We start from the raw sequence: 26,122 nt of genomic DNA on the forward strand, positions 1-26,122 counted from the left end.
GCTAAAAACCCCACTGAATTCAATGGGAGCTGTAGAAAGTCAACACTTCTCAAAATCAGGGCAAGTTTATTGAGATGTCCACATATGGATTTAGGTTTCTAATTTTCAGCAGCCAGGTTTGAAGATCTGACACACAGCAATTTCTGTTTTTTTTTATGCAGTTCCCTTCTTTTTTACTCCCAGCCAAAACTAGTTGCCAAATTTGACCTGAATTCATGAACAGTTTTGGTTGACCCAAAGCTCCGATTTTGGGGCAAACATTTGCCAATTAAGACATTTGCCAAAAAAGTTTAACCCGTGCTACCCCAGTGCAAGAGAGCAGAGCATGCCCTAGCAGGAAGATGAAGGGAGCTGAAGTTAGCAACTTATTTTATATTTCATCCAGCTGACCAGCCTGTTACATTTTTACACGCTCACTCAGGGGAGACACGAGTGAGATTTTGGGAGAGTTTAGTGTAGGCCCCTGGTGGGTTAGAATGACTTACACGGCACACATACACCATGCTAGCCCTCTACACAAGCTACATTTTATCCCATGGATCTACCGGGGAAAATGGTTGTTTCACTGCAAAATAGCCTTCGTGCTTCTTTTCTTTTAGAGACTCGATGGGGCCACAGATATGTATCAGAAGAAGAGACCGACATGTTGTCTAGGATTCAGGACATAGCTCAAGTTTCCCAGGAAGTGAAAAGGCAGGTGGCACGCAGCTGTCATGTTCCAAATGTCAATCACAGCCCAGGTCTGAGCTTACCCAATCTCCTCCCAAGTCATTTGGGTCAACGGAACTGAACGATACAGGTCTAAATTGCTGCTGTGCTTGGAAACCTGTTCCCCGTTACTTCCCTCCTGCATTGAACACAGCTCCCACACCTGCGTTCTGCCACTGTCTTGTCTGTTACATAGTTCTGGCTTTCACTCCCGCCGTGCATCTCGAGGTGCAAGACAAGCTGGTGGAGATGACTGCAAATGCTGGTTTGTGAGCAAGGCAGCCTCACGTAAAATGCTGCAGGAAGAGGAAAGCCAGGCGCCAACCTGACAAAATGCTGAGTCGTCCCTTGGCATGGCAGCCCACTCAAGCGGCAAACAAGAGAAGAAAATAGACTTGGTGATTTGTGTAAGCCCTGGCAACCGCACTTGAATGTACAATAAGTTTCTGTCGAGCACCGTGTCCCATTAAAATGAAAATGTGGAGGTCTCCATAAACTAAGTAAATAACTTTCCTCCTTCTGTTTTATTAGAGGATTCCTGTGGAGCTGACATCTCAGGACAGCTTTTGATCGGAACTATCACTATTCCAAACACATGCATGACAGGTAAACCACCTTTACAGTTGGGGTGTGTGCGTTTGTGTGTGATTTTAATAATTCTCAGTTGATCTAATTTTAATACACTCCCATCCCTACACCAATACTTGCATCCCCAGTTGGTTTTATGTCACTTGATAGAGCCTTAGCTGGATTAACGATCCCAGCATGCATTTTCAAGAGGCGCGGCATTAGCCACCTGTTGGCATTAATTACATTTTGCAGAGCAAGTGGCCTCTTGAAATGCATACTTGAATGAGCAAGGCTGGACAAAATGATCTGAGGGTTTGTAATCCTAGCTGGGTGTTTAGCATCCAAGTCTGTTTTATTCCAGCTCACAATATGTATTAGAACTGGGCCGCAGATAAATGTTTTCTTCTTTTGATTCCTGTCTAGGCTTTTCCCAAGCAACTATTACAGGAGCACCTTCTTTTGTAAAACAAGTATCAGTGGTGTCTGGGCTCACTTGCTAAGTCAGCTCGCTGAGAGTTCAACTCTCAAAGAAGAGAGAAGAGAAAACTACTTTGACTTTTCCCCTCTTTTCTTTATTATAAAACTGCTATTTTCTCTGTTTATATGGGTGCATTTAGTGCTGATGAGAGAGCCTGCCTGAGACTGACCGGATGCCCTCTAGTCCCAGAAGAGGCAACATTGAGAGCAGCCATACAAGTCTTTGCTTTCTTCCCCATCTGAAAGAAAGATATTGTTGACCTCAGACTGCATTCACTTGCCCACTGCCTTCAGCTCCCGTGCCTGGCGGCCCAAACGTGAAGATTTCCCCCCCCTTCTTTCTGTCTCCTGTTTTCCCCGCACAAGCCAGCCAAGCCACTGGGGTAAGAAATTGCCTTTTGTTCCTGCCAATGAGTGAAATCCAGAGGACAGGACCCAAATCTCCTTAGAGGTAAATTATTCAATCACAGTTCTTTCCCTGAATTGGTGGAACTAATTAATGTATTTAGATTTCTCTCTCTCCTTCCCCCTCTCACCCTCCCTGCCACAACTTCCAACCACCTTGACTTGCTTGATTAACATTCTCACTGCGAATTTCCCCAGAATGTTTCTCAGAGGCCATACATAAATTCCCTCTCATCTCCAATACAGGATGTTCATTCTGATGGAACAATGGACAAGATCTAAAAGGGCTCGCCCTGAGGGCTCAGCTCTTTGGAGAACAGTCTCCTTGAGGAGGGAAAGAACAAAAAGCGCAGCCCTGTTTCCAGGGGTCTAGGAGATGGCTGGCTGGAGCTATCTATAAGAGACAGGTCTTTGGAGAGTCCACATTACGAGGTCTGAGTTTGAAAGTCCTGGGGGAGAATAGAAAGGAATTGAAATGACAAACTGCATAATGAGAAAAATGAACTTGCAGGGGCTGTAAATAGAAGTCAAGGCTTCCACATGATATGCCCACCAAGGAGAAAGAAGGGGACAGCAGTACCCCCTGCAGACCCATTGGCTATAGAAACTGGAGGCCCAACAGCCCCAGATCCTGTGTTTTTCTGCCAGGAAATTTGGGTTAGGAGGTTCCAGAAGCATGTGGCTTGTTGGCTGTATGTGGACTTAAATATGTTTTTGTAAACCAGAAGGTGAGGGGAAGGGGAGAGGCAGTGGCAATTAACTGATGCCTGCAGGGGATGGCATACAGGGTGGGACACCCAGAGGGACGGGAAAGGGGCAGACCCATGTAGCAATTAACATTTCGGTGTGGGCGTAAGAGGGCAGTGCACTCCAGAATGCTTCCACAAGTCACCTATGGAGAGGAGGGTGTGATTGGTGCAGGATTTGGGACAGGGCATGAGTGTCAGAGAGGGAGGAAGCAAGCCTGGGTATTGCATACTCTAGCTGCTTTGGGCATCCTGTTGTCTAGCTCAGTGTGACTGTGGGGAAAAGGAAGAAAAGATGCAGGTGGCTATTTGGGAAGGAGACAATCCTTGCTCCTGGGTATTTGCCCGTCACTGTGATTGGAGCTTGCAGCAAACTATTGCATGAAAGTTGCCCAACTTCAGAATGAGCAGTGAGGGGGAACAAAAGATCCTTTTCCCTTTACCCATTTTTCATTTAGTGGAGGAGCTGGGAAGCAAGGAAGCACAAGCCACAGAGACCACATGGGAAACATAGTCAACCAAAGTGTAGAAGCATTTCTGCTTGTACAGCCTGGTGTGTCTCTTTGTTGTTGCTAGTAGTAGCCCATATTGGCATAGAAACTGGAGCTCTGCTACTGAACAGCTCATTTGTCACCTCAATCAATATCAAACATTGCACCGACCCTCCCCATGAAGTGTCTGGTGGGTTCGAGCCTCGCCTGCCCAATACCAAAACTCTGACCTCTAACACTTGATCTAAAAGAATTACTCCACCTGCTGGTAGCAACAGTAGACTATTATCCTCCATGCACATTAACCACTAGAAAGGTGCACAACACAAGCTTTACAAGCATGCTGCAAAACCCAATGCTGGTTGCTGAGCATATGACTATATCACACCACACACGGAGGTGGTTCTGCTGTTCAAGATTGCTTTAGTTTAACCCTGGGGCAAGTGTCACAGGGCACCAATGAAGGATGTGCATAGCAGAGTAGAGCTGGGAGCTTGTGGGATTCAGAAGGCTTCTCCAGCCGGGGGGAAGGAAGCTGGTTGCCACTTGGGGGAGGGCGGTTATCTGGCTACAGACACACCAATCACTTTTAAAGTACGTTAGTCTCTTTAAATAACCCTCCTGTAGGAGCTAAGCCCCACGAAGGGGCTGCAAGAGATGCCACCACTGCATGCCTGTGGAGAAAGTAAGCACTGGGTTCTCCTAACCTTAATATTTCCAGCTGTCTTTTTACCAATGGGCTTTGGCCAGCTTCACCAACCCTTGTGTGTTCTATCTTCCTGATGTGTCTCAGCAGGACGCCCTCCCTGAGCACGAGGTGGGGAATGGCGTGAAGCTGCCCACTTAGGGACACCGGACGCATTTCTCTACAGACTGGCACCCTGAGCTGCTACAGCTGTTGGGATGGACCATCAAGCAGCCCTTTGCCAAAAGGGCCATGCCTCAGGTTTCCTCTGCTCCCAGCTAGGCTCAAAACTTTGCAGAGTTCTCAAGCTAGGGGAAAAGGAAAAATAATAGATAAGGGAATGCAGCACAGGGACACCCATTGGGCTGGGGAGACATGATAGGAACAATGCTTTCCCCGCCTTCTTCTCTTTCCATAGACCATTTGAAACCTCTCAAGGCCTTTCATGCCTAAACAGTTGGGCTCATGCTTGGGTTACACCATGTCGGGGTGCAACTGAAAAAGGAACATTAAAGATTTAATAGAACATCTGGAGTGAGAGTCTTGGCTGCTCCAGAACCTTATGCTTCCCACAAAATCTGCTGGTCTGACATATACAATATGAAAGACCAAGCAGACTGCTATGTGTTGCATACTCCAAATTACCTTTTATCGGCACAACAAATTTAGTTTGGAGCAGCCTTTGGTGTCTATGGCGCCTTTAGATACACGCACCTTTAATACAAACACCATTTAATAGGCTGCAAAATCATCCAAGATTAACTAGTCTTACTGGCCTGCTTTAGCAGCCCTGGTAGTCATCTCTGAAGTTGTGCTACTTTCAATATAAGCACAATACACGTATTGAATAAAGATGGTGTGCGACAAACGGTACCTCCTCAGTCTAAGTAAGCAGAACCAACATATTCTTCATTCATTTTGTTCTCGGGGTTACTGTTTTTCCATGGTGAGAGGTTGGCTGCCCAGGTGAGACCTTTGCTTTCCCTAAGAATGGTAATGGGGGAAATTTACCAAGGTCTATGGTATGGTGCTCTCTTTCCCTCTTGCTCCTTCAGTTTCAACAGCTGCCTGCACATTAGCACAGCCTGAGGTATGCTACCAAACCCAAAGCAGCAGCCAGTTACCTTCAAAGAGATAGGCAAGCAATATTCCCTCTCATCTTTTCAATCCAACATGTGGATTTTTTCCATCCCTGTGCGGAATACATTTTATGTGCACCGTGGCATGTGTGAATGCGCACCACCAGTTGAAACACAAAACCTAGCTCTGAGTGCTCTGTGAATCACCTGGGCAGCATTTGAATTTCTCCTGGGCAGCTGCACAAGTGCCCAGCTTACAGGGAGCACAGGCGGCAAGCTAGGAACATTATTAGAAGCATGAGTATTGAGGGGGAATGTATTGGGCACAAAGTGCTCTTTATAATACCGATCACTCTTAAAACCTGTGATTGATTGATTTTGCCAGAACAGTAGCTAACGTGTCACTGGCCAAATCAAAAAGAGGTGGGGGAGAAATAATAAACCTGACAAGTGTCATGGGCCAATGCAAAACTAAGAAGGAATGAAGTAATTTAATGCCAGCCTATGGTTTCAGACTTCTCAGCCCTAGCCACTTCATCTTGAGAAATGAAAAAATAATCCAGCTCCAAGTGCAAGGTAAACCCTGACACTCCATCATGTTCAAAGCCAGTTCTGCATTGATTTAGATGCTAGCTACAGGGAAATCCATAGGCTGAGATAAACGACAGTGTCCAAATCTGAGAGCTTGAGGTAGACAAACCAAACTATTAATGAGTTTTCTCCAAGTGTGATTCTTAAAATTAGACAATTGGGTGGTCAGTAACTAATCTCTGAATACAGCTGTATGATTGTCTACATGGAAATTGCCTGATCTAGCTGTAATCCAGTGACCTGAAACCACAGCCTTTGAACTTTCTAGTTCTATCTATATAGACAGTTTAGAAATTTGTGCATCTGTCTGTGAGTCTATTTGTTCAAGAACTCCTCCTAAAGAGTAAGAGCTAGCACCAGCAAATTTTGTAGGCAGCCTTCTCGTCTCCTAACTTAAAGCCAGGTCAGGGGTTGGTTGTTCCAGGAAAATAGGATGTGCCTGGAATTCGATTGTTTTCCATAACATAAAAAGCGAGGGGGCAGAGAGAAGAGGGGCATGATACTCACAGTCACCACTGGGGGGCAACAAGTGCAGGGGACAGCTATCCTGCAGAGTGACCACTGGGGCAGTTGCACCACCGAAGGAGTGGCCAGTTTGGGACAGAGCTCACCGTGATGCCTGCCACCAGACCAGGTAAGTGGCTGTCCTGCCCAAACCCCTCCCACACCCCAACCCTAGCGCTGGACCAGGGAAGGGGAAGCCCTGCCAGCTCCACCGCTGTGACTCCCCCTGGAGGCACTGTGGGGGGTAAGCAGGCAAGTCCAGTCCTCCCAGGACCCGCTGGTGCCCCCCACCTCCTGCCGGCATGGTCGAGCTGCCTAGCTGGCTGCAGCCAGTCAGCCTGCACGGCTCCCTTTTCTCCTATCTCCCCGTCCGGGCTGAGATTGGGGAGCTCCTGCAGGATACCTGCACTGCCCCCCCATCTCCCCTGGGCCAGTCCTGGGCAATGCTGGGGAAGTCTTCTAGTACAACCATATGCTTGTTGGCAAGTTCCTTCCCAGCTCCCCAAAATGCAGCCTTGCTCAAATAGATAAATTATGTTTGCACAGCATTAGCAAGTTCATTAACACCAGAGATAAACTGGATCAGATTGGAAATCTTCAGAGACTTTTCATGAGCTATTTCCAGGGGCTTGAATTCTTGTGAGTTTAGTCACTCTCTCTCTGTGGTGTTGTCTTTATTTTTTCCCTTTGAGGAAACAAATTAACCCTTCCTAGAGAAGTCGCAATGTCTGTGAAAATGTAACCAACTGGGTTTTACAAGCTGTTATTGGTGGTACCAGTATCCAAAGAGACCAGAAGCTTAAATGGAGGTTACAGAATCACACGCATCAAGGAAAACAATATACATACTATGATACTATCTTGGGTTTCAATTACAATTGTCTTTATAATCTAATTTACTTTTCACCGCATGGGCTGTTATTTCCCTTTCCGTTTCACTGATCCATCTCGCATAATCCTGATTAGCTTCTGTTTTTAATCCATGCATCTCTAGGGCATTATGTTGAAATGTTTAACCAACAAATGTGCAGCCCGAGGGGATGTAAACTAGAGCAGAATTCACCCCATAAGTTGCAGAGAGGGCCAGCAGCATAAATCAAAGTGGTCTGAGGAAATCAGACTTGTAGAGAATTTAGCCTTCATGGGAAAGGTTAAACTCAGGTCTGTTTTGCTTGTCTCTCTGGGAAATCCTAGAACACTAAAACTGGAAGGGACCTCGAGAGATCATCAAGTCCAGTCCCCTGCCCTCATGGTAGGACCAAGAATGTTAACCAGCAGTTAAAGTCCTTGTGATAGGTCTGAAAAGAGGATGGAGACTCTTGGCCAACATGCAAAGAAACTAGTTCTGATGACTGTAGTAGTCATACGAGCTGTATTTGCTGTAGGATAGGGACTCCTTTTGTCCGCAATGGCTTACCAGCAGTGTTCTGTTATTTTGTTTGTTGGGCCTATCTTGAAGAAGCTGATGCCTGAGTACTCGTCTCGTTCTGTCAGTCTACTTTTTCACTTCCCGGGTGGGTATTTAAGTTTTAAGAATGCCCGAGAGAGACCCTGTAGATTCTAGTCCCAGTTCCTCTGCTAAGAAACTGCCAGTCCTCCATGATTCTTCCTCTCCCCTTGAAAGTAGATTTCCTTCTCCCTCCTTCCTACATCAATGAGCATGATGCTGCAAGATCTGAGATGTAAATACCAGGACACGTTGATGATCTTATCCTAGACCACTGAAATGTTAATCAAAGCAATGTACATACATTTATTATCGGTAAACAGCTGGCCATGAGATACATTGTCTATTACCAGGGAAGGATCAGAGCACTCTTAGCTTTCATTTGCATCAGTAGGTAAGGATGGTACCTGGTATCTAGCATAACCAGGGCTTTTGTTTATATTCCTCACTCAAACACCTCTCAATTTCATCCTATTTAATACATGAACTCGCAAAGGACAATGACTTACATGTCTGAATATACTTTATATATTTTGTGTGTGTGTGTGTGTATGTAATTTATTACAGTTTTCAATTCCGGTAGCCTCCTTTGTAAAGTGTGGGCCAGGATCTAAACTTGCATTTCCATTGACAACTTGGAGGGGGAAATGACTGGAGCATGTTTACTCAATTAGGGGGGTTGTTAAGGAGGATTCACTTTGTGCTACAGTATCTGCTGCTTAATGATGCGTGTTCCATTTCAAGGCAGTAGGAATCAGTATGTTGTGTGGGGATGGATCCAGGACTGGTGAGATCACAGCAGCTCACAGCTTTCATGTGCATTAAAGCCCCCGGAGGGGATGTTGCAGAGCGGGGTGCCTTTCCGGAAAAGACTGGGGGAAGAAAAGCAAGTGGTTGCTGTGGCAACGATGGTGAGGTCACAAAGGCATGATTGTGGCTTCAGGTGGGGAGCGAGCAGCAGGTGCAGATGAGACTTGTAAAGCACAGAGAGTCTGTTTCAGAGCAAATGTCCCTAGTTTAATAAGGGTGAGAGTTGCAGAAGATATTGGATAAGACAGGGAGGAAGAAGCATTTCTAAGGAAGTCTGTACTCTCTTTCAGGGAAATAAGATAGCTCAAAAACAGTGAAATATTGAGTAGACCTTTAACCAAGTTGTGTGTGAAAATGCACAGCATGGTGTGCTATTAAGCATGCAAACCCATGCATGCTTTGTGAAATGGCATGCCTACCTCGCACATTCCTTGATTCTGGCGGTCATGGCAATGCCTGTGGGAACCTCAGGATTATGCCTGCACATTTTGTGCACAGTTTTGCTTTAACAGATAAGCCAACAAGTTGTAAAGGAGTACAAAGTCGTCCTCAAAAGAGGATGAGTCCGGCAGAACTCCTCAGCAAGTTCTAGTTCTCGAAGACAGATTTAGTATCTAAAAAGTGTAACATTAAAGCAAAACAACTGTCATATCCTTTCAGCCACAACACTAGCACCTCTTCTTATCACCACACAGGTCTGATGACTGAAAATATACTTTTGGATAAGTTCTCCTATGACCTTAAAACAGAGTAAGTATCAAGATTCCATCCCCCACCTCTTTCTCCACTGCCAACAACACAATTACAAAAGTCCTGACTGTATAACCAGGAGTAAAATTACTGTCTTCTATTTACAGTCACTTCACACCTGCCATCAGGGAACAAAAGAGGAAAGATTCTGAGGAGTCTGCAGACCCTGTCCAAATTTAATTGCCCATTCCATTGGGGGATTGCAAAACACACTCTGGGTAAAATTTTCAAAAGCACTAGCGACCTAGAGCCAGATTTACAAAAGCATTAAAGTACCTAAAGGTACAGATGGGTGTCCAGTGAGATGTACACAAGCGGCTAAAGTCGTTATGAGCAAACTCTCATGAATCCCAATGGGAAGCAGGTGCTGAACTTGCATAGGTGATTTTGTAAAACACGATAAGGACCAATTTGCACCTGTAGGTGTCTAAATCTCTTACTGAAAGCTAGTCCTCAGTCAATGAGAAAATCCATTTTACCCTGTAATATTTAGCTTGATGCTGCCAACAGTATTTCCTTTCTCTCTGTTTTAGAGAAAGGGGCCTTTTGTGATCAATCCTTTAGAATAAACCCTTCTTCCTCTTCACCTGACATGGGTGTTACAGGGAGGCGAGAGAAAAATTGTTCTCCTTGTCCTCTGAGGATAGAGCAAGAAGCAGTGGGCTTAAACTGCAGCAAGGGAGGTTTAGGTTGGACATTTGGAAAAACTTCCCAACTGTCAGGATAATTAAACACTGGAATAAATTGCTTAGGGAGGTTGTGGAATCTCCATCTCTGGAGATATTTAAGAGCAGGTTAGACAGGCACCTGTTCAAGGTGATCGGTCCTGCCATGAGGTGATCTAGATGGTGCTTGGTCCTCAATGACTCCTCGAGGTCCCTTCCAGTTCTAGTGTTCTAGGAACCTATGTGCTGTGCACTGCAGCTGTGTGTGTGTGTGTGTGTGGGGGGGGGGGAGTTATTTGGAGAAGACTGGATGTTGTCCAGGACCTTGTAAACCAAGGGGAAGTAGTCCCCGCCTCTGAATGGAGCTTCCCCAGAGTTTATGTTATGAATATCTTTGCTAGAAGAGACTGTCGTGCTGGCAAAAGTGCTGGATCAACAGACCCAGAGAGTGAATACCCTTGTTTACCATCAGAGCTGGGGCTACTTCATTTCACACCTCTGGACTTTAGGAGAGCTTTTCAGTTGCCTCTTGTTGATGTCCCACTTCTGCATGCAATACCCAGGAAACGTATCAGCACCACAATTCTTATTGGGATTCTGCAAGTATCTCTATGCTTTGTAAAGTCAATTGAAAATCATGATTTCTTTAGAAAGAAAGAGAGAAAGTTGACCTCTCATGACCCTCTGGGAGAAAATCCATCTCTGAAACTTATCCCTTGTCTCTGCAATACAAGGCAACCTTAAAGCAGTACCTTCATGTGAAACTTAATAGTTTATGGCCATTCTCATTAAAATGAGCCATTGTGCAATTGGTGTAAGCTCTTTCACGGCTCTTTCATTTTGACAGCTTCTAATGGGAGCTATATAACAAGCTGAAAAGAAAGCAGGGGTAAAGCATGGAAAGAGGGTGCATTGATGAAAAAACTTAGACACCACTTCAGCTAAAACTTAACTTCTCTCCTACTTTCCTTTTGCTTTACACGCAGTCAAGCCCTATTTCTTTTCTCTGCTGAGGAGTCTAGTTTCTTTCCTGCTGTCTGGACTGATCGCATTTCCCCCTTTCACCTCAGAAATCTGCTTTCTGCAGTAAAAGGTATTTGGCTCCTGGGCCAATTGGTCCAGAGCATTTAATCAGCTAATACAGCTATGGCATTCCACTCCAGTGTTTTCTGTCACCAGCCAGTCAGCTTGGCAAACAATACAAACAGTGGCTGGTTTCTTACAGCAGAAAATGAGGTGCTTGTGGAAAGCACATGATGTAAACCAAGGGGCAGCTGTGCAAGGCTAGCTTGTGTTCACATAACAATATGGCTCTGTAACATTACGGCGTAGATGTTATCCAGCCCTCTTCAGCTCTATGGGTATATCTACACATCGAGCTGTGGGGAGGGTTCCCGTCTTAGGAAAAGTCCCAAATACATGAGCACCAAGTTTGGTCACAGAGATCCCCTTGCAACTGTCCCTTGATGGGTTGGAAATACCACCCAGGCTGGCTCAACAGGATGGGGTGGTGGGAACCCCAGCTAGGCACCCCAGGTAGGTAGGCTCAGTGGCACAACCAGCACAAGTCACAAGGGGAATTTCTGTGACTGAACCCATCACCACATGCCCCTAAGCATGTTCACAGGGCAGTCATCCCATTCCGCTGCTCACTGGCATGCCAACACTCTGCAATTAGCGCTCTTGCTCCATGAGGGCTAGTGCAAGCATGTCTCCCTAAGCTAGGAATTGCCCCTCCCCCAATCAACACGTCCACCTCTTAAAGCACTCTAACAGAGAAAGTGAGTGTTACTATCACGCTTTACTGAAGGGCAAGAGCCAGAAATAGAAGGCAATTCTCCTGGGTCCTACCCCAGAACCTTCTGTGCCAGGGAAGATAATGGAGCAAGTAAATAAGGAATTCATCTGCAAACACCTGGAAGAAAATAGGGTGATAGGGAACAGCCAGCATGGATTTGTACAAAACAAATCCTGTCAAACCAATCTGATAGCTTTCTTTGAGAGGATAACAAGTCTTGTGGAGAAGGGAGAAGCGGTAGATGTGGTATACTTAGACTTTAGTAAGGCATTTGGCACGGTCTCGCATGAGATCAGTAAACTAGGGAAATATAACCTAGATGGGAAATATAACCTATAAGAGGGGTGCATAACTGGCTGGATGACCATTCTCAGAGAGTAGTTATTAATGGTTCACAATCCTGCTGGAAGGGCATAACAAGTGGAGTTCCACAAGGGTCTGTTTTGGAACCAGTTCTATTCAATATCTTCATCAATGATTTAGCACCATAAAGAGGGCATTAGAACACACAGTCTAGACGTGATTTTGCTGAAAAAAGCCCCGATCGCCATTTTTGCGATCGGGGTTTTTTTGCGCAAAACAATACCGTGTTGTCTACACTGGCCCTCTTGCGCAAAAGCATTTGTGCAAGAGGGCTTTTGCCCGAACGGGAGCAGCACAGCATTTCCGCAAGAACACTGACAATCTTACATGAGATCATCAGTGTACTTGCAGAAATTCAAGTGGCCAGTGTAGACAGCTGGCAAGTTTTTGCAGAAAAACTTGCCAGTCTAGACGCAGCCTGTTGGTAAAAGATTCTTAACTGCTAAAAACCACCTCAGAAACCCAACATGCAACGTGAGTGAAATGAATGAAGGGGACCATACATACAAAGGTCTCATTGAAATCAATGGCAAAACTTGAATGGTCTTCAGTGGGACCAGGATTTCACCTCGAGTATTTTAATAACGTATACCTCTATAATAGGTCATTCACTCTTCTAGTATCATGTGCTTTGGTGGGCAAAGCCCACTTCCTCGGATGAGATGACGTTGAGAGCATCTATCATCCCACTTGTCACAAAGTGATGTTTTACCACAGCAAATTGTCCCATCAGATACTGGGGTCTTAGTGTTCCCACAAGACCCTTTGATAAAAGTATGCTAAGAGCAAAGAACAAGACAGAAGACCACACCATTAACCATCACACACAGAAGAATGTTGTACAGGGATGTGGGGAGAGCTGGGGTCAGATGAATGAGATTTGCTTCGCAAGAGATAGATGCAAAATATTTGCCAGCATTTTTTTTTAAATACTGAAGTTCGTTCCAAAAATTTAGGAAGCATTTTGCTGACGTGAAAACTGCTTTTTGTCTTGTCTCGTTTTTTCAGCTTCCTGCCCAGAGGGTTGCCTCTGTCACTCTACATTGCGAAAGGTTTCCCAGTCCTACTTGCAGGCATGGGGCTCTGTAGGGAAGCATGCAATCTGAGCCTAGCACAGTGAGTCCCATGGACCAACATCCTAACGTAAGGTGGGGGGAGCTGTGCCGAGGCCTGCCAACAAGGGAGGGGGGAGAAGGGCAAAGCGGGGCAGTTGCGTCAGGACCCAGCAATTCAAAGGGGAGTGGGGCTCCCCGTCACTGGAGCCCTGGGAGGTGCACTTCAGATGGCACTGAGGGCCGGCCCTTCTGCCCAAGCTCCCGCCCCTTTTGCCCGAAACCCCGCCCCCTCCAGGAGCGTGAATCCACCCTCCCACCTTGCCCAGGTGACTCTCTCAGTTCTCCTGGTTGTGCCTCTTTGTTTCAGGGAGCAGCCTGCATTGTGTGTCTATTTTGGGATTGCTCTCTGCTTTCAGAGTCTTATTTGTTATTCTGAATTCTAAGAAGTGTAGTAATGCTGAATTATATCCTTCCAGCAACAGTATTTTATGGTCCCTCCCCCTAACTTTCTGTTTGTATGCAATGAATGATCCAGTGGACCTGTACACATATGAGTAGCTTTGCTGATGCAAATGGCTCCATTAACTTAATAATGCAAGTAGGTAACATTTTGGAAATCATGGTTTGTATCTATACTGCTTGCCATGAGGAAGCCGAGAAGGCAGGTAACATCTTTTTTTATTGAACCAACAAACAGAGGTTGATGCATGAGCTTTGGGGCCAAAACAGGACTTCTATAGTATTTAGAATTTTTTTTAAAAGCATAACTTCCCTCCCTGTGTCAAAGATGGAGGAAACCAGACTGGAGATAGGAGTTGATGCTGGGAACATAAGCCACACTAGCACTTAATAGCTAGCACTGTTGGTATAAAGCAAAACCTTTTTTCTGATTCATACATGCTATTACCAGGATCTGGATTCAATGTGTGTGCAGCATCTGAGAGCTCTCTTCAGGACTTTTAATATTGCCTGGTTCCCATTTCCGGAAAACATTACAAGCTGCATGAATGGAATATGAGAAATGCCGTCACGATCTTTTAGACAGCCCTCTGGGCACTGCTCAGAAAGAACAAGTGGAGTACTGAGTCCCTCCCACAAATGTTTCTCTGCACAGGCAGGTTAAGAATTTATGTTTATATATGTTGCATTTTTTGCAACATAGACATACCCTCAATATTGCAAAAGGGAATGCCGGAAAGCAAATACAATGACTACATTTCGCAAGTGCATTGTACGGAGTCCTGTACCTAATCTAAACAAATAATAATTAAAAGCCAATAATAATGCTCTGGGTTACGTGAGACAGGTTTCTATTTGTGTGGCAAATACTCAGCTATTGCTAAAAGAAAGGGATACAAGACAGTGAAAAGGTGCAAGAATTATGGAACTAGGATGACTCAGCATGGCTTCTAGGCTCATTCCCTTTTCTGTGGTTTGTAGCTTCTTCAAATTCCATCATTTTTCACTCATGGGTGAAATTCACCCATGGCATTTTGAGGACTTACGTATTACAGAAGGATTTTTTTTTTACTGTCCCTCTGCACAGAGGTGAATATCATCCACACATGAGTACCAAGACAAAGGGAAAGACACAACTCAGCTGGATCATCAGTCAGCCTTCCTGTCAGGCAGGGAATCATTGTGGCTTCAGTATTGGATTAGTCCACATGAGGTCTGGATTTTATTTCTGGCTCTACCATTGGCTTGATGGGCAGACCAAGCAAGACACTTTCTTGTCCCTGTGCCTCAGACCCACTCATGTACAGCAGTACAGAAGAGTAGACAGCAGTAGCAATGTGAGTTTTGGATGACTGACATTCTGATGTTAGGTCCACATTCCGGGTTTTCTAATGAAGGCACCTGCGGGTACAGCGGGACATTTCCATTTGAATGTGCTTTGGAGCTGGAAGGGTGACAGAGGTCAGGCTTTAGGGGATGCAGGTGGAGGTTTGAATATTTAGGCAGGCTGGCCACCCACCCAAGGAAAGGCCCTTGCGTCAATAGGGCTTTTTGCACTCGGTCTGAGAGCCTGTCTTTGATGTCAGCACATCACCAGCGAACGTTCCGGATAACGCCGCCAGTCATTCCGATGAGCTCTGCCAGAGGGATTAGTGCAGCAAAGTAGGTCACAGGGAAATTGTTTGCCTGCTGAATTGGTTTTCATCTGTATTTAAAAAAAAATGAGTGATTGGCATGGTTCTCGGTGGGGAACACACCAACACTTCCAGTGAACTAACGGCTGGAGCCTGGGCCACACAACCGCTTTTGTCTCATGCTAACTGTATGTGTGCTATGCCCCCCCAAAATGGCTCAGCTCCTCAACCAGAGGTCCCCACCCACAGCGGGCACAGGGGGAAAGGGGTTGTTTTCTCTCCCAGATCACATGCTGTTTACTGTAGAGACATCCAGCCAGTCTGGCCTGGGAAAGCGAGGCCAGGAGGGAGATGCAGGCTGGAGGACTCTGGCTGTGCAGCCTCCTGCTGTTATTCCAACCAGAGAGAATCACCACTTAAGGGGAAGACACTGCTTCTCTTCAGCTGCCCCCTGCTCGGTCCTCCAGCCTGCAAGAGTTGCCTGCTGCTGCCTGGTGAGTGAGGGCTGAGTGCTGAGCCTTGGGGGACGGGGCGGAGGTGGTGGCTGCACTATGCAGCTGTGTGCTTTGCCTGTTGACAGGGATGGCCCTGTCTTCCTTTTCCCTGCTGTACTTTTACAGCTTGTGTCTAATAGACCATGTACTCTTCGGAGAATGACAGTCGCCAACTAAGGTCACAGTTCAGGAAAGCACGCAAGTGCATGCTTAACTTGTAAAAGGACTTAAGCGCATGTTTAATCCAATGGCATCAGAGGATGCTTAACATTTTTCTGAACAGAGATTGAAGAGTTTACACCACTGAGAGACATCCTAGGCTAATGAGAGGGCGCATGGGTGGCCTTCATCTCAGCAGGCAGCAAGTCTGTTGGAACCAAGACGGTCTCCCGGGACCGGGTAGTTGTGCTCACTGCGCTTGTGTACTTAGAACGCGTGGGCGGGGGGTGGGGTGCTGACTGAACCGTAGCCGCACTGTGATTGGGTGCAGAGGGAGCGCCTGGCTCTCACAATGCTGTCTGCAATCAGCATGCACCTCCCTTCAAATGCCCTGGCTTTAAGTACCTGTCACTTTTGTGCAGTAGGAAAAAAACTACACAGACAAACCAGCCAAATCTGGCAACCCTGCGCATGGACAATAGTAAAAAAAAAAAAAAATGTTTTGTGGGTCACAGTTTGCCCACCTTCTGGGAAAATGAATTTGGGGATGTTTTTGTAACTGAACTACCAGACAGGCATGCCTCATTAAAATATTTGTTCTATTGGCATGTCAGCAATTTGGGGTACATCCTGGCTTTGGCTCTGTGTTTGTACAGTGCCTAATGCAAGAGAATCTGCTGCCCACCTACGGCTAATAGGCTTGATCAGTAGTAAAATATTTCAATGCACACCATCCTGAATTTTGGCAAATCTCGGCACATTTAGGTTCTGCTCCCCACCCTTAACATTTCATTGGCTGAAGTTAACTGATTACAGCGGAACACAGTGAGCAGAGCTGTTGAAATCACAACTCAACTTTTTTTGGGTAGGGCAGTGGGGACCAGAGGGGCTGATCCAACCTAGGAGATTTTTCAGATTCCCCCAGTGCTTGTGTCAATGCCTGTGGTAAAGGGCTCCTGGTTTCTAAGCTAGTTGTAGCATATTTATTTATCTTTTAAACTACAGAGGAAAAAAGTATTGGGGACAAAGGAAAGAGAAGAAAAACAAAAACCCCAGCCTGTAAAACAGAGCAGGAAACATGTCTGCAGAGGGTATCTCTGGGAGAGCCTCCAAAGGTGAGTCAGAGGCAAGCAGGAGTCTGCAGAGATTTCTGAAGCAAGCTAGAGCAGAAAGGCTGCCTTTAGACTGCGTCCCTGCACCCTGAAAGGGAGGGAGTCAGGAGGAAAAAGAAACTACAGCGGCCGCCAAAGGAATGTCGAACAGAACACACACTTCCCTTGCCGTCAGAGTCCCGCGACTACTTTGGATTCTTAAAGCAAAGGTCAGAAAGTTCAGATTTTGTGGACACAAGATTCAGCATTATATGTAGGCATGTGCGTGATATTTACTAAAAACCCTGCACTTTTACAGGCTCAGGCGTCTTACAGAAAGCACCGTGTTTTACCAACAGGAATCATTGCCCCATCACTGAAACGTGCCCCCTTAGGCTACAAAGCGGGAGCTGTGTAATAGCACACATTCTGTTCTATCCAGGTTCTTATGCCAGGCTGAGCGCGGTAATACCTTAGTGCCTTTCAGTAGTGCACTAAGCCATGTGCCGCACAGCTGTCGCGTGTGGTTTGTAACACTGAACAGCAGCCTAGGCCAGGAACAGAAGAATACGGAAGTATGGTGGCAATTACCCAGCCTGGAGTCTGGCTGGGCAGATGATGTTTTTGTGCATTCCCGACTCTTTCAAAAAGTACTCTGGGAGCTTTAATGGCCGTAAGTAATCAGAGTTTCAATTTAAAGCATCATTTAAAAGATGCATCTGCACCGTGATCCCTCCTGTCGCATAGGCACATCCGCTCAGCCTCCATGCCAAAGGAAGCATGCTGCCTCTGCTCGATAGGCAGCCCTGCTACCTTCACCTTCTTGGATTTTCTCTGGAGTCCTCCCAGCCCAACACTGATCAGGCTCAGCCTGGCTGGCAGAACAGCACACCAGTGGATTCTCTGGGTGCAAAGAGAAGAGCAGTCGAGTCTGCAAAGCCAGGACAGTGCTGCTTTGTCTAAGTTTCCTACTGAAACGAACACAGGCGGAAGGGACAGGGAGAGGACATGGGAAGATCACGGAATGCAGGCTTCGCCTCGCTCTCTCTCAAGCATCCCTTCTCCCCTTTGGCAGATGCGCAGAGAAACAGGGACAGGCACTGAGGGTGTCTCAATAACAACAACAGAATGGCCACAGTGGATCAGACCAAAGGTCCTTCTAGGCCAGTATCATGTCCCTGACAGTGGCCAGTGCCAGGTGCCCCAGAGGGAATGAACAGAAGAGGGAATCATCAAGTGATCCCTCCCTTGTTACCCATTCCCAGCTTCTAACAGAGGCTAGGGACACGATTCTTGTTCTTTGTGGCTAATAGCCATTGGTGGACCTAACCTCCATGAATCTATCTAGCTCTTTTTTGAACCCTGTTAAAGTCCTGGTTTTCACAATGTCCTCTGGCAAGGAGTTCCACAGGTTGACTATGTGTTGTGTGAAGAAATAATCCCTTTTAATTTCATTTGGTGACCCCCTAGATTTTTTGTTCTTCTAAATGCTTGGCATGGATGAAAAGGGGTATCCTAGAGAACCCCACAAATTAGAGAGACTCCCACTACACCGAGTTCCCCCGCAAGTGCTGATGTTGGTGGGTCTAAGTCCCCACTACAAAAGGGGATCTTCAGACAAGAGCGTGGGTATGTTTTTTCCACAACACATGTGGTTCTGGCTGGGAAAGGTTAGTGCTGGCACCACAACAGTAGATTAATTTAATCTTGTTATGAATATTCAGCTGTTCACATGTGGTGACCATTTTCTGTGGAAAACCAATGTGGCCACGTCAGGCTAGATGTGGGTTATTTCTCTGCAGTCTTTCTGGCTCCGAGTGCACAGAAACAAGTGGGGAAACTCCGGTTTATGGGCAATGCAATTTATTTTATGATCAAATTACACCAGGGTAATGCCGCCTCTTGCATTAGACAACTCAGTTCCAGTAATTGCTACCCTGGGGGGGTCTCCTCTTCTCTCCATATACCCAGCCCATTTATAACACTAATGGCAGTAATGCGTGAGTCGAGGGAGGATAATAGATCTTAAATAGCAGCAGCATTGCGCTAGAGGAGAAGGCTTCGCCTTCATCTGTGTGTCCAATTCTGGGCCTCACGCTTTAGGAATGATGTAGACAAATTGGAGAGGGATTCCAGAAGAGAGCACAGGCATGATGACAGGGTTAGAAAATCTAATTTAGTGAGGAAAGCTTTTTAAAAATGGGCATGTTTAATCTTGAAAAGAGAAGGCCAAAGGGGGACTTTGATAACAGGCCAAGTCTACCCTGGCACTTTACTGTGCTCTCACTCTCTGGCTCAGAGGTCTGAAAAAACATCCCCTCCCCAACCGCTGCAAATTCCAGCACTGCCAAGCGCCAGTGTGAACCAGGCTACAGGGCCTGGTTTACATGAGAGTTCTCTCCCAGCACTCGTGCCGTGGCCACACTTTCAGTTTTTAAAGCTCTGCTGCAGCTACGATTTAAACTTCTAAGTGTCGATAAAGCCACAGGATGTTCAAAGCTGTCAGAGAGGAGGAAGATCAACTGTTCTCCATGTCCTGAAGTTAGGACAAGAAGTAATGGGTTTAATCTGCAGCAAGGGAGATTTAGGTTTAGCTAGTGGGAAACGAATGTAGGGTTAGTTTAACTCTGGAATAGGCTTCCAAAGGAGGGTGTGGAATCCCCATCATGGAGGTATTTAAAAACAGGTCATGCTTGCTTAATATTGGCTGAGAGATTTGAAAGTGTGTCTAGTGTGCATGCACAAACACCACAGATTTCCATCACCAGTTGCTCCAGCAGTGTGTTACTTGTACGTGGGCACCTGTGCAATTGTTGACATAGCAAATGTGAAGACATGCATTTGTGTGCGCAAAATGCATGCGAACTGCAAACAACTGTGTGTGTGTGGGAGGAGAGGGGAATAAAAAGGATTCCACTTTTCCTGTCCCAGTTAGTCGCAGAGCCTGAAACAGAAGCAGAGCCATCTGCACTGCAACAATCCTACCCTTACTAGTTGTGTACAGTCAAGTGTATGAAATGCACTCAGCAGAAAAGGTTAAACTATCTGGAGAGAAGGAGAAAAACTGACAATTCCAAAGTTAAAGTCCAAGTTAAATCTGGCTTTACTGAGTAATCTCCCGGGTGGTCTCGTACAAGTGATAAGGACCCTCTAAACCCATCAGCTGCATAGTTTTGTTATGTTTTTATGATAAACATTAAACTGGAATCCAAATTTCTTCACTCTTGCACCACTTTAGATGTGTGTTTCCTCAACCGCCTCCTGCTTGCTATGCCAGAAAGGACTCCTGCAACCTTAACTGAATCCTGTGTGACACATGGAACTCATCATTGTGTTAGATGGAACAGGGGAAACAAGATTCCTTTTCTGAAGCTGCTATTATCTACAGACCAATGCTTGCATCCACACCTCTTTACTCACTTGTGTGTTCGCGACAAATTTGTAATGTGATTTTTTTTCCTGCCTTCCCTCCTGGTCCTCCTCCTAACAAATGTTTCTGCCAGCCAGCAGGACCATAATTCAAACAAGATCAGGCCTCTGATTGTCTCTTTCTTGGCACAATATATTTTGCAAAATATGATATATAAATCAAACTCTCCCCTCCAGCAACAAAGTTGGGAGAAGTATCGTGAAGTATTTCTCTTCATCTTTGAATGCCAGGAGAGTGAGGAGGCACTGGAAACAGAGCAGAATTTTAAAGGAAAAACATCTGTACCCTGCACAATTCTCTCTCGGTTTATATTTATTAACGAGTAACCAATTTGTGATCAGAGCATGGCATTCCTCAAAAGACCAGCATGGGGAAAGTGTTTGTGATTAAACCAGATAAATAAAGGATGAGATTTTCAAAACCAACTCAGAGGAACTATAATTTCCATTATAATTATATTATTCATTACAAACATTTAGCAGAGAAATACAATAAAAACTGTATTTTTTAATTACTTCCCCTTACCTCATACAAGGGAGGTTTAATTACTGTTGATCATGCTGTCAGTTTACACACAGTACTGAATTTAGGTCAGTGTGCCTGTTATTTGTGGGGAGGAGGTTAGTACCAGGGTTGCCAAATGTCCAGTATTAACCCGGACAGTCCGGTATTTTCACCTCCTGTCCGGTAAAAAAATTCAGAAAATACCGGACACCTAAAATGTCCAATATTTTCTATTTTTTTCCCAGCCAGGAGGCGAAAATACCAGACACCTGGCAACCCTAGCACAGAAATCAGAATAGAATGTAATGCCAAGGACATTGGCTATGTTAAGAGGACCATGAATGGTCAAAAGCAAGAAATGGTGGAAGATAAAAAATAAAGTCTGGATGAGAGGACTTAAACAATAGCCTATCTTACTAGCAGCTGATCATGAAATATTCAGCTTTGTGCATTAGAAACCATGAAAACCCCATTCCATCCCTGCAGTATGGAGTACTGAAGGCTTTCTCTCACCTTGCGAAGCTTGCGAATTTGCTGTCCTGGGTAGATAGCTCCAGTCATGGAAGACAGGACGAGAGATTATGGGGTACCTTTAGTGTGAGGCAGAAATTCTGTTGCAGAGCTGTAAGGCCTTGGGTCAGTCAGTTCCTTAACCTCCCGTTACCTCAGTTTCCAGATCTCTGAAATGGAGATAATAAAATTCACCTTTGTGAGATGTGATGTTGGGAAAGGCTGAGGAGTTAACAGACGATAAAGCTCTGCGAGGATGTAGAGTTCAGAGCCTCAGTTAGTGCAACTCACTCCGCTGACTTCAGCCAAACTACACAGACTTTTACCATCTCAGGATCTAACCCAGAAGACTGCTTGTCTAGGTCACCCGTCTTTGGGGAGCATCTGAACACCTGAACTGAAGTATACCACAGGGGCCATCTCCTTTATGTGCAGGAAACTGGCACTCTTAGCTATGTGGAAAACTAGTTTTGATCTCTTTCAAATATTTAAAACTAGTTACCTGGCGTTGCTCGGGTCCTTAACTCAATTCAGAGGTTTTTTTAAATAAAAGGAAAATGTACATGCTTTATTTAAATGATTTTATTTTTCAAAAATAGAGTGTTATTTTATGAAGTTAATTTTTATTTCAGATTTCTTAAAAGGGAGTAAAGTTGGGGGGGGGGGGTAAAGGGAGACTCAGGCCAAGGGGCTGGCTGTGGGGTGTGGGTGGGGGAGGAATGGGGGCCAAATCCCACCCTGATTCATACCAGGACTGCTTGCTCTTCCCCCTCCTGTTTCTATGAGGGAGCAAAAGCACAATACATAGTTCATCTGCCGCCCTTGCTCCCCAGCCAGCGAGAGGAATCCAGCAAACTGTGCACTTTCCCTTTGCTCCCTGATGAAGGGGAACAGCCAGCAACATCCCCATATGAATCTTGAGGGGAAGGAGCTTCACCCCCTGCCCTCCCTAAAGGGCGCATGGGGGGTGGGAGGCTCAGGGCTGGGGCAATCCCCGATAGAGGGGAGGGGGCATGGCCACAGCCAGCCCCTTCCACCTACCTGGTGATTTTTTTTTCTGTAGGGTTTTCTGAGAAGCAGTCCCCTTCCAGGCACATCCCATTGTCCTGGCCCAAACAAACCCTGACCTGGCTTTAAGCTATGATAAAAGGAAGCTGCATAGCAAATTTCGTGGCCCTAGCTCTTACCATTTAGGAAGAGTTCTTGGACAGAAAGACAAATACTCATCTATATAGTAGATAAAAAGTGCAGAAAATGGGGCAAGAATCTGACCCACTCAAAAAAGGGAGTTGGGTTTGTGCACTGATTATATGAATGTTCATGTGTGAAATAAAGCCAGTTTCTAAAGGCAAAAAAATGTCATTCAGGAAAATTCATGAAGTAAACTCATGAATATACAGTGTTTTTCCCCAGAGTAAGCATTTTGTTAGTTTTTCTTTAAAAATAGTTTTTGTGTTTTTAAGACACAAAACCAAGAAAAATCAAAACATGTTTGCAGGAAGCAAGGATGAAACTCACAACTACTGGTGAAAATACAGAAAGGTCACACTTGAAATCACTCAAAGAGTGAAATTCACTTCAATTCAGATGACCTGTACAAAGCCAATGTATCACTTAAGCCCTACTTGAGACTTGTTTGGGAGGTGTTCTTTATGCCAGTGTTTCTTAATCTTTTTTTTATAAAGTACCCCTTTTTTAAAATAAAAAATTATAAGTACCCCCAATACCTATGGTTTTCAGACACACAATTTTTTTCCGACCATTGCAACACATTTGTTTAAACAACTTAATCTTAGACAGGTGGGCGATGAAATTTTTGGGTGTACAAAGTACAAAAATAATAAAGTGCTGTAAAACTTAAAACAAAAATTCAGTTTTCTCTAAATTTCAGTTTGTTAATATACCCCCAGACTTCTCTCAAGTACCACAAGGGTACTCATACCACTGGTTGAGAAACACTGCTTTATGCTATCTCTTCTGCAGAGATGAATGCTACCCAAAGTGGACATGAAATCTCTTTGCACAGTGACTCGGAGGACTCCACATTAATCACAGAGTAGGGGTCACACCACAAGAAGGCTGCTTAAAAGTTGGGAATGCTGGTGGCCACTGAAGTGGACAAAGCTTTAAACTGTGCTAAAGCTGGGCAGTCTCTGCAACTTCACTCATGCCTGGTTTCTCACAGATAGGAGAGAGGAGAACAGGCAAGAGGACCTCTGAAAGTAAAGTCTGTTTTTAATGCAGTAGTCAATCTGAACCGCAAGAGTCGGGGTGAGAATCGCTCAAAATGATTCAGAACCTAAGAAATATTTTGATATCAGATCAATTATGCGTCCAATATGGTTAGAAGTAAAACTGGGTAGACTTCAGTGGAATCTTTTCCTCTTACTTCTGGGATAATGCACTGATTTCTTTCTCTGGCAGGATTGCAGGGAGTCATAGAACCCTACAATCCTAGAACTGGAAGGGACCTCAAGAGATCTTCAAGTCCGGTCCTCTACCCTCATGGCCAAGCACTATCTAGATCATCCTTGATAGATGGAGATGCCTATCTAACCTTCCCTTAAATATCTCCAGAGATGGAGATTTCTCTACCTCCCTAGGCAACTTATTCCAGTGCTTAATTTCCCTGACAGGAAGTTTTTCCTAATGTCCAACCTAAACCTTCCTTACTGCAGTTTAAGCCCATTGCTTCTTGTCCTACAAGCTTTTTTTTTTTTTTTTTTTTAAAGTGACCTTTTTTTTTGAAAAAACTTCCACTGCATCTAGACTGCTGCCGCATTCTTTCAAAAGTAAATCGAAAGAACGCGGCAGTTTTTTTGACCACAGAAAACCTTGTTTTAGGAGGAATAACGCCTTTTTTTGAAAGTGCTCTTTCGAAAAAAGGCGCTATGTAATGCAAACTATGCTTTTTTGAAAGAGAGCATCCAGACTGCCTTGGTGCTCTCTTTCAAAAAAGCGAATTGCTTTTTTGAAAGTACTGGTTGTCGTCTAGACGCTCTTTTTTGAAAGAGGCTTGCAGTCTAGATGTAGCCAGAGGCCAAGGAGAACAATTTTTCCCTTCTTCCCTGTGACACCCTTTTAGATACCTGAAAACCACTGTCACGTCCCCTCTCAGTCTTCTCCTTTCCACACTAAACAAGCCCAATTCTTTCAGCCTTCCCAGGGCCGGCCCACAACATTTTGGCACCTAAGATGTGTAGCTCAAATGATGCCCCCATACCCCATCGCTTGCACCAAAACTTTGAAAGGTCTCAATTCTGCCTTCCTCTCATGGGACTGCTCTGCTACCTACATATGCACCAGCAGCAGACACAATTTTCTACACTCTGGGTCCTAGTGGCACCCCCCCACCCCCATGGTCTGACACCTGAGGTGGCCGCCTCAGTTTGCCTCATGCAGGGGTAGATGACCATTTTGCGGGGCCCAGGGCAGCACAATTTTGCCAAGGCGCATGCGCGGGGCTTCTTGAAGCATGGGGCCAGGGCCGGCCGCCCCGCTCGCCCTGCCCTATATCCGCCCCTGGCCTCATGGTGGGGCCAGCCCTGAACCTTCCCTCATAGCTCATGTTCTCTAGACCTTTAATCATTTTTGTTGATCTTCTCTGGACCTTCTCCAATTTCTCCACATCTTTCTTGAAATGGGGTGCCCAGAACTGGACACAATATTTCAACTGAGGCCTAATCAGCGCAGAGTAAAACAGAAGAATGACTTCTCATGTCTTGCTCACAACACTCCTGTTGCATCCCAGAATCATGTTTGCTTTTTTTTGCAACCATGTCACACTATTGACTCATTTATCTTATGGTCAACTCTGACCTCTAGATCCCTTTCTGCCGTACTCCTTCCTAGACAGCTTCCCATTCTGTATGTGTGAAACTGATTGTTCCTTCCTAAGGGAGGGGAGGAACCTTCCTACAGCCTCATATCCTGGAATTTGAGGGGTTTATTAAAAATACAACTCCATCAGACATTCGATTCATTTCTGTTCATACCCCACAGCCACCTCAGCTCCCTTCAGGATACAGGGTAAATGGATCAAAAGGAAAAGAGAGGATCCTGAGAGCCCATCATTCATTATCACAGTTTCTTCTCTCCCTCCGCCCCCCAGTTTAATTCCAGAAGCTGTCAAACAGGGACCAATTCTAATTCAGTTTCAATTTGGGGTAAAATTCTCGGCCATGCTGCTTTTCCTTTGCATGGCTCGTGCTGGCATTCGGCATGCGCTGGGTCAGGGATGGAGGGGCTTGCTGAGGGCATGGAGGAATTCCCCGATGGCCGCCCCTCATTGCCCCTGAGCATTGTATAGGCCCAGCTGAGAATCTATCAAGCACTTTAGTATTGTGGTAGCAGTAGAAATTCCACAGACAGGGAAAGCAAAGATGGGAGATCTACATGGAGACTCTGGGTGAAATTCACCTGTCGAGCTGGCCAGCCTAAGACACTACTCAGATCCCAGAGTTGTCATAGAATCAGAAAATCATAGAACACTGGGACTGGAAGGGACCTCAAGAGGTCATCGAGTCCAGTCCCCTGCCCTCACAGCAGGACCAAGCAACACCTAGACCATCATGCACACTCCTTTAGTTGGCACCATCCGCAGGGGTGAATTCCACCCCAAATGCACGGTGCTGCAGCAGAGTCTGGGGCTTGTTATACTGGAGGTAGGTCCCTATTTGCTTCTTGATGAGCTGCCC

The 26,122-nt window shown here is 45.5% G+C and overlaps 2 long non-coding RNA genes across 3 annotated transcripts in view; one reads left to right on the forward strand and one right to left on the reverse strand.

Annotated features, from left to right (window-relative positions):
* The window catches only part of LOC142820883 (uncharacterized), a 292,695-nt gene that overhangs the window by 16,817 nt on the left and 249,756 nt on the right, over positions 1–26,122 (reverse strand). The window contains exon 2 of the long non-coding RNA XR_012897839.2: positions 21,429–21,595. This is a non-coding gene — a long non-coding RNA (uncharacterized LOC142820883). The remainder of the gene's footprint in view (positions 1–21,428; positions 21,596–26,122) is intronic.
* On the forward strand, positions 777–12,230 carry LOC102463379 (uncharacterized). 2 transcript variants are annotated; one of them, XR_003088505.3, is made up of 4 exons: positions 777–1,141; positions 1,240–1,314; positions 1,896–2,206; positions 4,194–12,230. It is a non-coding gene; the product is annotated as an uncharacterized LOC102463379 (long non-coding RNA). The 2 variants fall into 2 exon arrangements; XR_012897837.2 differs by having other exon boundaries at positions 777–1,115.

The sequence above is a fragment of the Pelodiscus sinensis genome, chromosome 27, assembly GCF_052426305.1.
Source record: "Pelodiscus sinensis isolate ZL-2025 chromosome 27, ASM5242630v1, whole genome shotgun sequence".
In the NCBI taxonomy this organism is placed as follows: Eukaryota; Metazoa; Chordata; order Testudines; family Trionychidae; genus Pelodiscus; species Pelodiscus sinensis.